General features: G+C 49.7%; 1 protein-coding gene across 3 annotated transcripts in view; it reads right to left on the reverse strand.

Annotated features, from left to right (window-relative positions):
- The window catches only part of Sipa1l3 (signal induced proliferation associated 1 like 3), a 199,111-nt gene that overhangs the window by 106,963 nt on the left and 74,362 nt on the right, over positions 1 to 17,786 (reverse strand). For all 3 annotated transcript variants that reach the window (XM_029537203.1, XM_021197937.2, XM_029537198.1), the window contains exon 2: positions 9,688 to 9,775. The gene's annotated coding sequence lies outside the window, so the exon portion shown is untranslated. The remainder of the gene's footprint in view (positions 1 to 9,687; positions 9,776 to 17,786) is intronic.

Below are 17,786 nucleotides of genomic sequence, written 5' to 3' on the forward strand. Positions count from 1 at the left end.
TAGGTATACAGGGTTTAAAAAAAAAAAAATGGACTTTAAAAAAAAAAAAAAAAAAAAAAAAAAGCTGAAGGAGTCAGAGTACATACTAATAAAAAATGATGAGTACATGCAGCCTGGCCCGGTAGCAGCCCAATTCTAACTCCGTTTACATCTACTGTGAATGTATGGCACAGGCAAGGGACCTGACTTACCAGCGTGTCAGTTCCCCATCTGTAAAACCAGATGGCAAGCTTGTTTTTGTAGCATGTAGGCTGTCTCAACAGAAGTAAACAGAAGGCTAAGGGTGAAGCTCAGGAGAAGAGAGCTTGCTCAGAATACCTCATGAGGGACTGGGGGGTGTGGCTCAGTGGTAGAAAGCTTGCCTAGGTCCAATACCAAGTATTAGCAGAATTAAAACAAACAAACAAACAAACAAACAAAAAACCGCCTTCACTGGTGCTGGAGGACTGAATGGTTGCCCATAGCACACTGGCAGCAAAGACAGGATTGATGGAGACCACCTGTTTATGGGTCTCTGCCAGCACTCAGTCATGGAGGTGGTGCTGCTAAGAAGCCATACAGCTGTGAGGACTTCCAAACTCTGTATGGCATGGCTCCAGGTTCTGAAGGGAAGCCCATTCTGCTGAGGACTGACAGCTATGCCACAGTAGAGGAAGGGACAGCAATGTGCAGTAGTATGGCAACTAGGGCAAAGAGGAACCTGGGTCTTTCCACACCCAGGGAATCTGCCACCATTCACAGGTGAGCAGAAGAGGACACCACATTCTCTGGGTCCACAAAGACACCACATTTGGGAGAGAATGGCAATATGGGAGCCCCTCCTGGCCCACCTACGTCACCCTACACCTGGCCAAGTCAGGCATGCTTGGTTGACATCCTATGAAAGAAACAGGGAGATGCAGTAGGAGCAGGGAGCAGGCAGCTCAGAGCCTGGGAGAAAATGAGAGCACCCATATGGAGAGCGGGAGGGAGTATTGGCTCTGAGAGGACAGATTCATGAGTCATGGCAGCCTAAGACTTCTGAGGAATGTCAGAACTGCAGTGACCTGCTTTGTGGGCCTTCCATGACCTAGAGTGACCAACAAGCTGCTCTTTCCTAGGACTGTATCTAGAACTGGGGCACCTTCTCCTGTACAGAAAATGACTTTGAATCCTGCAGGTAGGGCAAACAGTTGGCAGGGGGAGCCTCTGACCACGAGCTTTCCCGGAGGAGAAGGGTGCTGGGATGCTAAGCCTTGAATGCACAGGGCAATTCAAAACCAAACTGCCACTTCATCCTTGCGACCTCTCCATGAGACTACAGTTCCAGACAGTGGAAGCTGAAGCAAGGGGATCATGAGTTCAAGGCCAGCCAGGGCTACATAGCAAGACCCCCATCTCAAAGAAAACAAACAATCCAAACAATCCAAACTGAGGACAGCTCACTGGGCCCACTGTGGCCAACCTTATAGCCTTTGCTGACAATGCTGGAATGCCTGTTAGCTTCCCTTATATAGTTAACACCTCCCTATCTTAGGCCCTTGGCTTTGGTTTATCCAGAGAAGATGCAAAGCCCCACAAATTATGCAGTTGAGCTCCCACATTTGGGAAAATTGCACCCCGAGTGCAATGGACATGGCTGCTGGGTAAGCAAGGGAGATATCCTACCACAAACAACAGGGCCCAGCCTGCCAGGGTGTGTGCTCCTATCTACCTTCAAGATGAAGATTGATGGCTTCTGATGCTTCAGAAAAGCCCCCTGAGGCTGCCTTGTCCCCACCCCATTCTGGAAGAAGATCCCCTCCCTCTGCTCTCTCTAGATATTCTGTACTGTCTTTCTAACTGGTGACTCCAGGCAAGCCACATGGCTTACCCAGAAGTGAGGGTGAGGATCAGACTCTTGGTGACACAGTGGTATCCCAACAGCAACTCCTTGCTGAACACCCACAGTGCTTCCTGCATCACCTCAGGAACTGGACCCCTGAAGCTGAGGTCCTATGAGGAGCTTCTCATAGCTCCAGGGGGGCTACCATGATCCCAGTTTACCAATGGGGATGGCATGCTGGGCCTGTCCAACAGCAGGCAGCCAGGACCTGAATCTGGGGAGCATCCAATCAGTCAGGCAACCTTTCCAATGACTACACCTCCTAACCCTGCTGGCAAGTGGAGGTCAGATGCATAGAACTCATATGCCACATTGCAGGGTTGAATAGCTCCTTCCAAGGGCACTTCCCAAGAGTGCTAAACTCTCTAAACCTAAGAGACAGATATTTAAAATGTTTGTAGCCCATGGTGACTGTATGTTGCACATGGCCTAAGCATCAGAGGAACACATAAATGTGCAGGGCCCTACATTTACCTGATGCATCTATGTCACCTGTGCCTCCCATCAGAGTCCAGTTCCTCATATCCTTCTAGCTCCTCATATGGTCTCGCCTTCAGAAGTCCAGCTCCGGGCCGGGCATGGTGGCGCACGCCTGTAATCCCAGCACTTGGGAGGCAGAGGCAGACGGATTTCTGAGTTCGAGGCTAGCCTGATCTACAGAGTGAGTTCCAGGACAGCCAGGGCTTTTTTTTTTTTTTTTTTTAAAAGATTTATTTATTTACTATATGCAAGTACACTGTATCTGTCTTCAGACACTCCAGAAGAGGGCGTCTGATCTTGTTACGGATGGTTGTGAGCCACCATGTGGTTGCTGGGATTTGAACTCTGGACCTTCGGAAGAGCAGTCGGGTCTCTTACCCACTGAGTCATCTCACCAGCCCCCAGCCAGGGCTTTACAGAGAAACCTTGTCTCGAAAAAACAACAACAACAACAACAACAACAACAACAACAAAACGACAACAACAAACCAAAGTCCAGCTCCTCTGTGCTCCTCCCCCTCCACTGGCCCCCATTTCCCTGCCTTTTCTCTGGGCAACGGTTCTTCTCTCTGGGTACATCCCTCCCCCAGTGATGACCCTGAGCCCCTGGTTTTCAGCACTGTTTTATTGAGGACCCTGGGTTTCTTCCTGCCTAGGCCTCTCCTGTCCACCCCAGAACCACATATTGCTGCCACCTTGCCATCTCTCATAGCTATCCAACCAGCTAGAGCTGTATACCTGGATATTCACATCTTCTGCATCGCTTCACAAGGCTTCACATTGATGCAGTGCTATAGAGCCATTTCCTCTGAGACAAAGCATCCCACCTTGGAGGGGAAGCTCAGTATGACTCAGGATATTGTTTGTTTGTTTGTTTATTTGTTTGTGTGAGACAAAGTCTCTCTATGTAGTCCTGGTTGACTCAGAACTATGTAGTCCAGGGTGGTCCAGAACTCATAGAGATGGGTCTGTCTTTGCCTCCCGAGTGCTGAGATTAAAGTTATGAGCCACCATACCAAGTGTAGAGCCAGGATGTTCTAAAGGGAGATGAAACATTCCCTTCTTCCTAGAAGCTCCTTAAGATCAGGAAGCAAATAACTCAAGAGTGTCAGGAAGTCCCTGAAACTGACCAGATTCAGTAGGAACCTCTCAGAAGGTTATATAAACAGTAAGAACTCGTAAGACACTGTCAGACAAGACAAGCCACCGGAAAGAGACAGAAAGTAATCGAATTGCCTGGAAGCTGCAAATCAATGAATCAATGAGCTGTCTGGAAGAGACACTTTCTGATTTGTAGAGCTGCTTATAAGTTGTGCAGCGAGCTCCAGGGTCCCAGCTTCTGAAAGCCATTATCCATGCTGGGTGAATGAGCTCTGAGTCATTTCTGCTCCTCTAAGTAATCCCTCACCCATACTTCTGTAAGTGACCCCAATAAAACTCACTGGCTCATTAAGTTGGACTTTGATGGTATCCTTTGGCAGTCTGTCATTGGTTCCCTATCCAGGGCAAGGTGACATCTGTTCACATCTCCCAGGAAGAGTGTTGTACAACATGAACCCCAACTCAATACCCTCTCTACTCACCTGGCAGTTGGGCCCAAACCTCACCTTAGGCTCCCTCCCCACAAACCCCCAAGCAGGCTGCAAGCCTCTCTGAATCTAAGTGGGGGCTACTCCTCCCACACCACCTCCCGCCTTACAACAGTGGATGCTCCAAGGAGATCCTGCTGCCCACACAGCCTGGGAGACCCCCACTCACATATAGGTCAGATTCCTGCAGCCCTGTAGGGAAAAGGCTTGAGTCCCTACAAGGCTTCACAGGGAACCCTGCGCTCTCCCTGTTTTTGAGCCACTAAGTGGGCGCGTGACAGTATCTCCTTGTGGTTATCATTTGCCTTTCTGTAATGACATTATGGGTGGTGAGATCTGATCTCTAATGGTGACAGCAATGGTAACGAGCTGCGGGTTGACCCTGATGTTGGATTTATTATGAGCCACACGAACTTTGGGATTCTGAGCAATTTGGGTTTTAGAAAGGCAAAAACATCATGGTCTGGGGAGAGCTGATAATTCATCCCAAGGGGACTTCTGCAGTGCTGATTTATATATCAGCATAGATATGCAGTCCCCTGGGGCCAGGGCTGGGTATCAAGGCCCTGAGGTCCCATAACCACACCCCAGCTCCCCACTGGGGTCTACAATGAACATTACTACATCTTAGCTCCCAAATCTAACATCAAGTTTGATTTCACGAGTCACCATATTTTATAGAGTTGACAAAATAAATTCAGGTAGATGGTTATGTTAATGTATGTGCATGTCATAATATACATATAAAAGTCAGAGAATACCCACCAGAGGCAACTGACTCTCCTTTATCACGCGGGTCCTGGAAAGCAGACCTAGGTCTTCTGCTTTGACAGAAACACCTTTCTTTCCCCTCTGAGCCATCTTGCCAGCCCTGTCTTTTTTTTTTGTTTGTTTTCTTCTTTTGAGAAAGGGTCACTCCATGTAGTCCTGGGGTGCCCTGAACTTGTGGTGATTCCTCTGCCGCTGCTCCCAGGCATTATGGGTGTTCACGATCATTAGCAGCTTGTTTTAGGCTTTTTATGTGTTTGTTGTGGGATGACAAAGTCTCTCATGTAGCCCAGGCTGGCCTAGAATTCCCAATCATGATGGCTCCACCTTTCTTTCTTTTAGTGACTGTCTCCCTGCCCTTCAGGCCCCTCCCACGATAGGTATCTATACATGCCAAGCTCCTCCTCACATATACGCCTGAGCTCTGGATCGGCTGAGTACGGCAGCCATAGGCTCCTAAAGATGGAAACACTTGATCACTTTGTATTTTTCAGAGTCCCAAGGAGGCATGGTATGCAGTAGGTGCTCAATAAGCACCATGCAGATCTACTCTGTAGTCACTGTATTCATGCCCTCTTCACCTTTCTGGCTGGAGATGGAAGTGCACATACTGTTCAGAGCCCTGTACATTCTGCCATCCTCCTGTCCCGAGCTGTATGGCTCAGCTTCAAGACAGAAGAGCCTCAGTCAGGGCCTGGGCCTCCACCTGACCTGACGCACACCACATGACCCAGCAAGGAATGGCACTGATGGTGCTCATTTTAGTTAGGACGTCAGGTTCATTTGTTGCCACCTTAGAATCTCACTTGTGGCTGGCAGTCCTGTGAATGAATAAAGTCACTAGAGGCAGAGACACTGTGATAAGATTTGGTGGCTGCTGGGGATTACAGCAGTGAAAGGCCTGGGGGAGGGGCAGACAGAGCATTTACTCCCTGGGAAGTGTTACTTCCACTTCCTGTTGGGAAGATGAAAGGTCCCACCCAGAGCTGATGTCTTCATCAAACTCACTGTCACCTCTTCAGGGATGACACAGCCAACCTCCAGTCTCTGGTGACAGAAGAGGCTGCTTAGAAGCCAGAGCCACCCTGGAAACCCTATTAGCTGGAGGATGCTTAAGCAGCAAGGATGCATGAAGGGTGTGGGCTAATTCGGGCTGACAACCTTCCAAAGAATCACCCACTGGGGCACTGCCCTTCCGCTCCATCCGAGAGAATAAATCACACTGTCAGGTCTAATTTGGGATTCGGGTGATGGGCTGTACAAAGCATCCATGTGTTTTGACTATAGAGGTCAAGGGCAGTCACAATCCCAAGGCCAGTGGTAAAAAGCCTAGGGACTTCGTCGTGAGAAACTAGGTTGGGAGACCAACAGCTGTGGGTTCCAGGCGCACACCAAAGAAAATTCCTGTTTTTCTCTTGTAAAACTCCTGACCCAAGCCTCAAGCTAGCAGCAAATTCCCATTCTCAGAAGATAGGTCGGTGACATCCAGGCACCCGACAGTTCGGCATTACAATGGTGGGTAAGGATCACCATGGTAGCGGGGAGTGGTAGTGGTGCTGCAGCAGCTGCTGGTACAGCTTTAAGGGCTAATGCACATGAGCTGCCCCAGCCACCCACCATCAGCACCAGCAACACCAGCATCATCAGCATCCATTAAGTGACCCTTGCCCCAGCTCCACTCCCGCGCTAGGCACTGACCCAGGTACTTAAGTTTATAAGCACATTTAACCTTTGGAACCACCTCTGGGGACAAACAGCAGCCCCCATGGCTTAAGCTGCCCAAGTGGGCCCAGCCAGTGGCACAGCTGAGACCAGACTCTGGACAGGTGTGCTCGGGTTCCTTGTCAACCCATTGTGATTCAACAGACTTGGAGAAGACCAAGTGAGGGCTAGGTGTCTGCCAGGAATGCCCACGGCCTTGTGGCTTTCCTGGTTACGGTTCTTGTCATTCTGCAGACGCGATGCAGTATAGGGATGAGCACCGGGACACACAGGAAATGTGGGCTGAAGCAACCCGCAGGATGCCAGGCAAGTTAAAAAAAAAAAAAGACAGAATAGTTAAACATGAGGGTACTGTCTGTTGGGAAAGGAAGACCAGAAGCATTTTCCCTGGCAATTTACAAGTGCCCTCCCCCCCATGTCCGTTGAGTCTGGCAAGGAGGATACATGACTGGTGGAGCACCCCAGAACCAGACCAAGGCTACTAGGAGGGGCTTACATACAGGTGTAAAGCAAGATAGGACACCACATCTGTCCCTGGCTGGAAGAATGCGGACAGGAGCTGGACAGAGTGTAGCCAGGCCTGGCAGGGCCCTGAGGACAGGCTGCCTGGGTCTGCCTGGGCCCACTACTCTGTAAGCACCCTACCATCCCGTGCCTCAGTGTTCCCACCATTACCACAGGGCAGTGATGGCGGTGACCTCATAGGGTGGGTGTAAGGACAGGGTGAGCTCATGCATGGAGAGTGCTTACAGCAGGGCCTGGCCAAGAGTCAGCTCCCATTAATACCAATTATTACTGCTCTTCGCCCCTGTGGAGCCAGACACTTCTGCTGGCCGGTGACCATTTGCTCTCCCCATTGCCCTTTCCTCTGGTCAGAAGGTTGAAGCTTCGATGAACTTTCCTACCTGCCTTGTTGGAGGGAGGGGGATATGACACCACTCTGCCCAGTGAGACGAAAATGGTGTCATCTAGGGGATTCTGGGAATGCTCACACGGGTCACTGGAGTTAATCCCTACTTTTGTGCTGTCTGGAAACATAGCAGCAACCCCATGGCCGGCTAAGAGGGGAAAGCCCACAGAAACAGAGTGGCATCAAGCTATGACCCTGGCCTACCACAGAGTGTGGGAAATTTTTTTAAAATCAAAGGTTGTTACCCTGACAAGGCCCTTCCCTCTAGCCCCATGCGCCAATTAGCCAAGGACTGTAGCTGGCAGATGGGAAGGGTATGGGGACATTGCAGATACCTCAGTAGACATGAAGAGGGGAGGCAGCTCCTACCTAGCAGATGCTGGCATTAGTGCATGCAAGTTTGTGGATAAGCAGGGCTTCGTCAAGAGTTTTTTTTTCAAGACAGGGTTTCTCTGTATAGCTCTGACTGTCCTGGAACTCACTTGGTAGACCAGGCTGGCCTCGAACTCAGAAATCCACCTGCCTCTGCCTCCCGAGTGCTGGGATTAAAGGCCTGTGCCACCAGGCCCGGCTCGTCAAGAGTCTTAAAGCTCCCTCCAAATGCCTTTGAGTTATATTTGGAAAATGACGGTGGGGTTGGCAGGGGAACTACCTGGCAGAGAGACACCACCTTAGCCAAGTGAGTCAGATGACACCAGGGTGGTGGTGGGGGTTAATAATCACAGACGCCGCCGTGGATCCCTGGGACAATACCCTGAGGAGGAGATATTACCTCTGTGATACTCTTCCCATTCACAATATCGCCTTGATAGAGTCAAGGGAAAACATCAAACAAAGCTAAATCCAGACGCTGCAAAATCACAGAGCAGCATGCTTCCCAAGTCACAAAAGACAAAAGAGAGTGCTGGGACCTGATACAGACTGTAGGACAGTAGGATGTCATGACTGGCTGGAGACAGAGCTTAGTGAAGTGTCTGCTACCCAAGCATGAGGACCTGGCACTCGTGAAAAGAGCCAGGTGTGGTGGCGCATACTTGTAATCCCAGGGCTGGGGGGATGGGGCAGATAAGTAATACACAGGCCATAGGGCCCAGTGCAAGAACCTATCTCAAAAATCAAGGAGGAGGCTCAGCAGCTAAGAGCACATATCGCTGACACAGAGGACCCAATCTTGGCTCGCAGTATTTATACAGGGCAGCTCACAACCACCGAACTCCAGCTCCAGAGGAACCCAACACCTAGAGGCATACTCCTTTAATTTCAACAATTGTGGGGGGCAGAGGCAGGCAGCGGATCGCTGGGAGTTCAAGGCCAGCCTGGTCTACAGAGTGAGTTCTGGGACAACCAGGGCTATACAGTGAGACCTTGTCTTGAAAACAAAACAAACAAACAAAACCCCCCGCATACCCATGTAAGAAGCAGTCTCTGGCCTCAGAGGAACGCTTAGGGAGGAGCCACGTGGTTTCACGGGGTTCAGTGAGTCCCACAGCGTGGCCTCGGTTGTCTGTGTCAGCTGGTAACACTTCTAGCATCTGGCGACAGAATCTCCACCCTCCCACTGTCCATTCTGCCAAGGCCTCCCGGTCTTTCCAGAACCGAGCAGCACTGCTCCCCAGAACCCTGCCGTAAAGGCTGGCACTGACATTCAGGAATGCTTCATTAGGAACCAAAAGAGCGTGTGCCCTGAAAATGACTTCACAACCTAAAGTCTGTCACAGAACATGAAAAAGCACAATACTTGTTAGAAAAAAAAAAATCATGCCCAAATTCTCTCAAATTTAACCAACTTAAACCTACACATCTAGATAGGTATTTACCACACATACATATTTCAATCATGTGCCAGCACCTATGCCGCCGCTGCAGAGTTTTGAACCTACAGACAGTGTGGCAGCACACGGCAGGGTAACAGGCCCGTTCTGTGTCTCCCTGTGTAGTAGGTTCACAAGGGAATTCCAAAGTGAAGTTTACTCTACATAGAATTTAAACTGAATGAAGACGGTACAAAACCAAAACCCCCTGACTCTAACAGCCCATGAGTGAGGCTCTCTCTCTGAGACACACTGCTGCTGAGGTGCCGGTACCAGAGCATCTGTACAGCCTGGGTTTGTTCTCAGAGGACAGACGGAAACACAAAGCATGCATGTGTGTGTGTGGGAAACAGGGGGGGGGGGAGGGCAGCAGCACATGGCACAATGAATGACGGAGCTCATCTCTAAGGCGGGGTGGGAGGCTGGGGTAGCGATGGAGACAGTTCTCTTCTCTGATACTCTCTGTATGCATATTTAAAAACAATAAAGGCATGTGTATTTATGAAATTTAAAGAAATTTAAACAAATAGCCACAGTACTTACCTTAGCGTGCCCTGGATCCTAGTGCACCTTTGCAGGTCTCACGAGAGCCAAGGCCAAAGGTCAAAGGGCAAGGTCAAAGGTAATGTACCTATGAAGAGGAAAAAGAAACGGTCATGCTTTTGGCCAAGTGGCACAGGGTCTTCCTTCTGTAACAGTCACCTGTCACACTTGACAGGTATCGATCGAAGCCTGGCACTGAGAACACAGTAGATCAGGAGAGCCGCTGTCCTAGGGAGAGGAGGTGGCTGAACAAGCACACAGCACAAGACCAGGCTGGCTAGGGTCTAGGGAGATGAGAACATGGGGTAGAGGGAGCAGGGCTGCCAACACACAGGGGAAAGACACCCAAAAGGGTTAAGATCACAAACTATGCCTGCCCTGGAAAGAGCTTCCAGGCCACAGGACAGCTGGTGCAAAGGCCCTGAGGCAGGAGTGCATGACCATGGTGACAGTGAGGACAAAGGACAGATACACAAGTGTAGGACACACAGGGACATTCCTTTCTGAGAGTTATGTGCGCAGAAATGACAAGTAGTACTTGTCTGACACAAGTCTGGGTGCATGAATATTTGGTATGGTTCTATTTATCTGAATGGTAAGATTTTAAAATTGTGAGTGTATAAAGTAATGTATACATGTGCAAGCACACATGTATGTGCACTTCTAGATCAGAAGACAACTTCTGGAAGTCAGTTCTCTCCTTCTACCTTAAAACAGGCTCTTGGCATCGAACCCGGGCTGTCAGGCTTGTTTGGCAAGTGCTTTTCCCACTACATCAATCTTGCCAGCACACGGGTGAGCGTTTTAAGGATGAAGTGAGTCTGTTCATACTACATGTGGTAGGTAGCACACGCAGGGCCCTGGGTCAGGAGGAGCTCTAGAAGGACAACCTACAAATGTCCATGGGAAACGGCTATGAAAGGATGCAAAGGACCCAATTCCATCCAGAGGTCAAGAATGTCAAGATGTCTTAAAAACGGAACCAAGTCCGTGCTTGCTTGCTTTTCTTTCATTTCTTGTGTGTGTGTACAAGAGGGGGTAGGAGGGAGAGGAGAGCAGGAGTGTGCGTGTGTGCACGTGGGTGGGTGGGGGCTGACTCTGTAGCTCAGGCTGGCCTCATACTCACAGGGGCTCACTGCCTCAGGCTCCCAGGTGCTGCTGTGTGTGCATAGCGTGCTTGGATCTACTCACATACTTGCTACTTTACAACTGCGGTCAGGTGATGGATTCAGTGGCTTAGAAACGGGTGAGTAAGGTAAGCTAGGTGTGGTGGCACGTTCAGGAGGTTTAGGGACAGGGACAGACACAGGCTTGAGGACCTCTGCAGGGCAAGGCCCTGATGAGCACATGATCCAGACCTGGCCTCACGCTGAAGTCACTGCACTGCTTTCCCCCATTCCTGGCCTGGATGCCAGGTGAGCTAAGCAGTGACAGCAGCCCCAGGATAGGGAGGAGGAAATGAGAGCAACAGGGTGGCTTACTGGTTCTGGCTGATGGGTTACTTAGATCTCTTTACATCTGCCAAGACCATCTCAGCCCCTCTAAGAACAAAACAACACAGAAGACCAACTCAACCATGGACCCGAAGAGCCCAGAGCAGGGGAAGAGATGGCACCCTGGCCCCTGTACTGGAGGTCTGGAGCCTGCAATTCCTGATGCCTTGTTGGTGGCTCTCCTGGGCTGCATCTGTATAGTCCCTCTTTTACATAAGCAGGATGACCTTGATTTGCGTTTGTTCTCAAGACAAATAAAATAGCTCCCAACTAACACAGAAGGTCAGAGGCCGCTGCTGCGCTCACTGATTCCCAGAGCTCACTACCAGGCCATTTAGGGAGGCATAAGATAAAATTAGCAACAGTCACTATACATAGAGCCAGCAACTCCAGAAAAACACATACTTCAGAAGAACCCAGAAGCAGCCCCTTGGGCCCTTTGCCTGTTTCTCAGCTGGCCAAACAGCTTTAACTTTTGAGATATTTCACAGGATGGGAGGGAAGCAGAAAAAAAAATACTAAGGACACCTTCTTTGTCACCATCAGACTTGCTATTAGCAAATTCCTGGGATGACCAGGAAGCCCCTGAATAAAGTACTTGTAAAATTTCACCAAGTCCTGTAGGAGTGCAATGGAAACTGCTTTTCTTATTTATTTATTTATTTATTTATTTATTTATTTATTTATTTATTTATTTTTCTTCCTCTTTAGTTATACACATTTTTGTTTTTTGAGACCAGTGTCTTACTATGTAGTCCTGGCTGTCTTGGAACTCACCATGTAGACCAAGCTAGCCTTGAACTCCGGGATTAAAGGTGTGTACCACCACAACAAGCTACAAGTCCCTCCACCTCTCCCCCACCAGCCCAAAGAGGCTATCCTGGGCTCAAGCTTTTCCTGCCTCAGCTTGGCACTCCAGAAGGGAAAGGGCGCTATGGAGCCCAGCTGCATCTAGCTCTCCTTTCTTCGGGGCTAGGTACTTCGGACTGCAAAAGACTAGAGGCCTGTCTGCCTGGGGTCACCACACTCAGTGTAGGGAAGGAAGCAAAGAGCAGCTCAGGGGACAACGGGGAAGGAGGGTGCCAGAGCTGGGACACCTGAGCCTCCTCAGAACGCGTGGGGAGGGAGGGTGCCAACCCTGCACACCCAAGACCTTGGCTCATCAGTCACAGGCACTGCACTCACAGGTCAAGCACCTCACTTTCCAGAAGTTTATGCCAAGAACAGAGTCCCAGGAGAAGAAAGATGGCATGGTCACATCTCAGTAGGGACTTGCAGGCTGAAATCCTCCTCCCCTTGGCCACAGACATGGGCTTGGAAAGCCATGGTCGAAGCAAACTGATCAGAGCTGGCCCTGGGAGTTCTGTCGCTGTGCAGAAGGGGCAGTAGGCGGGGACTGACCAGGGCTGATTTGTCAACCTAGCAAAGTCTTGATAGAAATACATAAGTGGCAACTGGTCAGGCCGGATCTGGGATTCCTGCATCCCAAGCTACTAGGCTCCTTTTGAGGTTTAAGACGGCAATTCTGTCCTATCAGGAAAAACAGAATAGGAAGGGACGTGAGAGAACAGGAGTGCACGGTCATTTGTGTTTAAGGGAACAGGACCATTTCAGGGCACCCAGCTGCTTCTCTCCAAGGGAGGAGCCACGCTGCAAGGCTGAGTCCTCCAGGGCCAGGAAGAGGAGCACTGTCATTTTTTTCTGATGGACAAGGAGACCGAGGTTCTGGATGTGTACTGATGTATCTGGGGACCGGGGTCAGCCTGGGGACACTCAAGGGTCTACTCCAGCCCCAAAGGGAGCACAATCTTCAGCAAGACTGCAGAGGTAACCCTCACAGCACTGGCTCACAGCAGCACCGACTGCTTCCTGTTTTACAGAACGGGCTTCCAGGGCAGTGTCTGACCGAAGTCCACAACACCGTAATTGCTGTGCCCAAAAGCAATCTTTTGAGGGCTATTTGCAGGTAAATGAACATGGAGTTGACCCTCACTGAACCCTCTTAAAGCACACATTGCTAACCTGGCCGCGTGTGCTCCTGGCAGCCCCAAAGGGCCAAGAAAGCATAGGGAAAAGCTCTGGAACTGTGAACCAAAATAAACCTTTCCTCCTTTAAACTTATACTGCCTCAGGTATTGTGTCACAGCAACACAAGCCTAATCAAAACGATCTCCTTTCACATGTTTTCTGTTCCTCTTTGTTTGGAGGCTGGGTCTCACGATAAAGCCCAGGCTGCCCTCAAATCTAAGAACCCCCTGCCTCGGTCTCCTGAGTGCTGGAATCACTGGAGCATGTTACCATACAGGGTCTGGCCAGACACCTGCTGTTAGCAATGCATCATGATGAGTAGCCAAGTCTCTCTCTGCCGAGTAGCCAGCTGTGTGAGTGGCTTTCTGGGCATACCAAGCCGAGTGTAGGAGAAGCACGCCCTGTGGCCTTGCACCATGACCCACGTTCTCCTTTCCAGACTGTCTGAGAACACCCTCTGGGGCATGAGAAACTCACCACTAACAAAAAAAGTTTCTCAATTTATCCTCATTTAGAAGCGATCCCCAGTACACCCAGCCCCACCCCATCTTTGAAATATCAACTCAGAAAAAGATCTGCTCATTCAACTGCCTCCCTCTACATTCCAACAAAGAAGAGCTGATACGGGAAGAAAGAATTCTGCCTTGGGAAAACCGAGGCCCTCAACAGCCGCTGAGCTCATGCTGCAATTAATCACGTTTTCTCTTATGACCCACATTCTATTAATAACCCACACAATGATTTAGTGTGTGCCCTTGGTGACGGATGCCATCCACAGTGACTGTGACTGGGTCACTGGCTTCAAGGACCTCACCTCCTCACTGCCCATGCCCCTGACTGACCTGCCTCTGAGGCTATGTTGGGGGCCCAGGGCCAAAGGCTATAGGAACACCACACACACTGTGGGGGCTGTCTTCCAGCCTGCAGCCAGCCCAGGTAGGCTGCATGGCTCACAGGCAGACCTCAGCAATGAGGCTGCTTAGAGAAAACAACACTGTGTGACCGTTTCATGCAGCAGATTGGCCAAAATGTCAGTCTGATACCACCAACTGGGCTAGTGTTGGAGCTAGGGGAACTCTCAGTCACTGTGGGTGGTAACAGAGCTGGAACAAACGTTTTCGAAAAGAAAGTTGGCAAATTTCTTCCTTTCCTTTTTTTCTTTTGGAACAGGGTCTTGCTGTGCAGCCCAAGCCGGCCTCCAACCATCTTCCAGCCTCCAGAGTGCAGGGACTCCCTATGTTGGCCACTACCTCAGCTCCGCAACCTCTCTCAAAGACAAAAATCAGTTCAGGGATACGTTCATTCTCCCACTAACTTGTGTTCAGGGGGTCCCTTCAAATTCCCACGGCAAGTTCAAGCATGGATTTGTGCTTTGTTGTGTGTGTAAACCACTCTTTTCAACTCTTGACTACGGAGTCACCAAACCCTTCCAACAACCTGTTCCTCTAGGACCCTCACTCCTGCTTGTCCACTGTGAAGCTGGGTATTGTGTAGCCCAAGACAGCCTTGAACTCAGTATGTAGCTGAGGATAACCTTGAACTCTTCATCCTCCTGCCTCTACCATCTGACTGCTTGATTGATGATTGTGTGTGCACACCTGTGTAGGCATGCCAGTGACAGCACGTACTGAAATCAGAGGGTATTTGAGGGAACTGATTCTTTCCTCTACCATATGGTTTCTAGGGATCAAACTCAGGTCAGTAAGCTTACAGCAGGTACCTTTATTGGTAAAGTCTCTTGCCGGCAACTTCTCAACAGATCAGATGTCCTGGTTAGTTTTTGTGTCCACCTGACACAAGCTAGGCTGGGAAGAGGGAACATCGATTGAGAAAATGCCTCCGCTTGGCTGGCCTGTGGGCAAACTTACAGGGTGTTTTCTTGATTAATGATTGATGTGGGTGGGCCCATTCCACAAGGGGCAATGTGCCATTCCTGGGTAGGTGGCCCTGATGGCCTAACAAACCAAGCTGAGCAAGCCAGTAAGCAGCACTGCTCCAGGGCCTCAGTGTGAGTCCCTGTCTCCAGGTCCCTGCCCTGCCTGAGTTTTTGATTTGACTTTCCTGGACAAGCGGTAAGTCAAAGTTAACCCTTTCCTCCTCAAGCTGCCTTTGGTTACAGCGTTTTACCATAGCAATAGGAACCCTAACTAAGACACTGAGACTAACTTCACTCAAGATCTCATGGCAGATCTTGTATGTAGCAGAGATGCTCGATTTGAAAAAACACACTCAGATTCAACACGCTCTCTCATATCGTCTGTCAATTCCCATCCGACTCCATGCCTATCTGTCCGAGACTCTGATTCACACGGATTGAGGAGGGCCCACTGAGCCCGGTCCGTCTCACAGACTCAGTGGAACTCAAAGCTTTCTGCCCAGCAGGATTGGTCAAATGCACCTAGAAAGCCGGATGCATGGGCTGATTCAATTCTCAGAGGACCTCAACCGAGTCTAGCTTTTTTTCTCAGACTTCAAGAACATCTGCGTAAAGGTCATGTTAAGGCTAAGTCCAGGCTGAGCCCAGCCTGCCCACACATCTGCACGTGCTCTGCTGGCTGGGAAATCCTGCAGAACTCACAGATCCTTTCTCCTCCTGTCACCAGTCGGTTGTTAGATATGCCAAGAGTTAAGCCCCTTCCTGCACTGCACTGAAAACAGCCTGTCAGTGTGGCTTCCGCCACTGGGTGGGTTTCCACAAAGCATTCCCCCAGCCCCAGCTAATCAGGTGAAAGTTAGGACAGTGGTCAAGCAACCAAAATAGGTCAGGCTTTGGTTTCTAATCCTCTTATTCATAATGCAGTAAAAGGGAAGAATTTATCAGTGAAAACATCCACAGTTACTTAACCTTAGAGGTCCTTCGTGTGGTGAGTAGAAATAATGAGGGCTCTGAGAGGAATATGTTTAAAAAATGATTCAGTGACAACTGTTTACAGCAGGATTTGTAAGTGCTTAATAAATGTGATAATGTCCTCATAATGCCGGTGACACAGTGGGACTTCCACTAATCTTAAAGTCTTATCCCTTGATCAATCGGGCACATGGAGAACTTTGTGGCCCCAATTCTGGCCCAGGCTGATAAGCACAAGAAGCTGCTGTGGCTCAGGTTCTGTGGGAAGGAAACAGATAACAGAGCTGCTGTGGTGGCCACTTCCCTTCCTTCTAAGACCACATTTCCCAGCCTCTCTTGCAGCTAGCAGTGGCCGTAAGTAGGAAGCTGTTGTGAAGCTTTGGGGAAATTTCCTCCAGAGACAGAAAGCTGGATGGTGCTTTTGTGCCCACTCCCTCACTTCGTGGCAGACTCACTGATCTGACTGTAGCAGCAACAGTGGACTGACTATAAGCTATCTAAGGATGACTGACAGCCTTGTTCCAGGGACAGTGAAGCAGAAGGATCCTTGACTAATGATCCTGCTCTTCTGGTGACCGTCAGGCAGCCATGTGGGTCCCGGGTGCCATGCTATGGACATTTTACTCAGTCGAGCTTAAAGGGTTACCTTTCCAATCTCTGCTACTGACAGTCTTTTGCTTTCTTTTGTTTGGAACAGGTTCTCACTGGCTGGCCTGGAGTAGCCCAAGCTGGCCTCAAACTTTTGGTGATCTTCCTACTTCTCTCTCTCGAGTGCTGAGATTACAGGTGTTTGCCACCATACCTGGCTCTGATAGCCATTTGAAACGCACCATTCAGGTGACAAGTGGTCTTCCACATGAAATGACTATAGTCACAAAACTCAGTGGCAGAGCACTCGCTACCATTTAAAGCATCTTCCTGCTCCAGGACCTACACACTTTCCATATCACCAAGGAGAAAGCTACACACAGATTCCCCAGAACTCTGCTCAAAATGTGGTTAGCATTGCTTTAGGTTAGATGATCAACAAGCAACAGGAGATACGTTGAATCGTTCATCAGACAACTCTTGAGCATCATCCTACAGTGAACCCAAGTCCATGCACAGACAGGCCCTCCTCAAAGCTCATAATCCAGATAATGAGGAGAAACACACAGGAGGACACACGTGCCTACCTAAGTACAGGCTTTGAGAATTAGCATGCAGGAAGCCAGTATGAGTTAAAATCTAGAACTTAAAATTAAAAAAGAAAAGAAAAGGGAGCTACATTTAAGGGCATCCACAATGGGAGCAATGATTAAGCAAACCTCACACACACACACACACACACCCATAGCATATTTAGCTATGGGAAGAAACAAAAGCCTGACTTCATGCACAATGGAGATGAGTCTTGAAGACACATGCATACAGGCAGCTAGGCATCACTGATGGTAAGCGGGAAGGGTGTGTCACGGAAGGCAGCATGGTGTGACCCAAAAGGCTGTCATCCTCACTCCACTGGTCAGTATGTGTCTTCTGAGGGGAGCACGTGATCCTGGGAACAGAGGATCAGAGAGTAAGGGAGAGCACACAGAGCCCCACTGAGAACAGACTGGGCACTACAGCGGGAGTGCACTACAGCAGGAATGCTTAGGGTGCCCTAAGGTAGACCAATGAGGCGGCCCCGTGGGAACGTGGCCGCTCGTAGCATAGGTAGACCAATGAGGCAGTCCCGTGGGAACGTGGCC

Source organism: Mus pahari, chromosome 1 (genome assembly GCF_900095145.1).
Source record: "Mus pahari chromosome 1, PAHARI_EIJ_v1.1, whole genome shotgun sequence".
NCBI lineage: Eukaryota > Metazoa > Chordata > Mammalia > Rodentia > Muridae > Mus > Mus pahari.